General features: G+C 32.9%; 1 protein-coding gene across 6 annotated transcripts in view; it reads left to right on the top strand.

The window, feature by feature from the left end:
- LOC116685832 (retinal-specific phospholipid-transporting ATPase ABCA4) overlaps positions 1 to 720 on the top strand; it is a 45375-nt gene that overhangs the window by 9439 nt on the left and 35216 nt on the right. The window lies entirely within an intron of this gene.

The following is a 720-nucleotide window of genomic DNA, read 5'->3' as shown; positions in this document are numbered from 1 at the left end:
ATTTAGTGCATATGAGGAAGGCTAAATCCAGAACCGATACATCATCATCATGGGACCATCCCTATGGAAACAACACTGAGGCTGAACAGGTGAAGCCTCCACATGTGGAAAAGGTTAACCCTCGTGTTGTCTTCCTGTCAAAATGAAAATTAACCCTTTTGTAGACGTTTTTAAATCAATGTTTTTAATCTTTTCGCGCGTTTTTGTCCCTTTTTCAACACTTTTGACACCTTTTTTCAGTGTTTGTCACTTTTTTGACGTTACGTAACACTAACTTATTAACTTTAGTTATACAGTTATTTTTGGAATTCATGGGCAATAAACCTCATTTGACCCTCATGTTGTCCTCATGTTGTCCCCATGTTGTCCTCATGTTGTCTTATACAACATATATATACAATTTATATTTATTATATAAATATAAATACAGCACATTTATACCAATGTTCTTTTTAATTCCCCAAAATAACATGATTGATTCCAACGCTCTTTGCCAAGTACAAATCTCTACTTTCATTAATTTTGGGTCTTATTCAGTTTTATAGCATTTGAAAACAAATTGAAGTGCTTTTGAAATAGTGTTGAGTAAAAGTTGACATATTTCAGTCTGTGATTATCATCAACATCCGTTCCTTTCATTTTAGTCTCAATAATTCCTAATTTCTGCTTTTCTAACTCAAACAGTGGGTATATTTCCTATAAATGAGGTTTATTGACCAT

The sequence above is a fragment of the Etheostoma spectabile genome, unplaced genomic scaffold, assembly GCF_008692095.1.
Source record: "Etheostoma spectabile isolate EspeVRDwgs_2016 unplaced genomic scaffold, UIUC_Espe_1.0 scaffold272, whole genome shotgun sequence".
NCBI classification, from domain to species: Eukaryota; Metazoa; Chordata; class Actinopteri; order Perciformes; family Percidae; genus Etheostoma; species Etheostoma spectabile.
The sequence above is the reverse complement of the archived record's forward strand: the minus strand, read 5'-3'. Positions and strand labels throughout refer to the sequence as shown.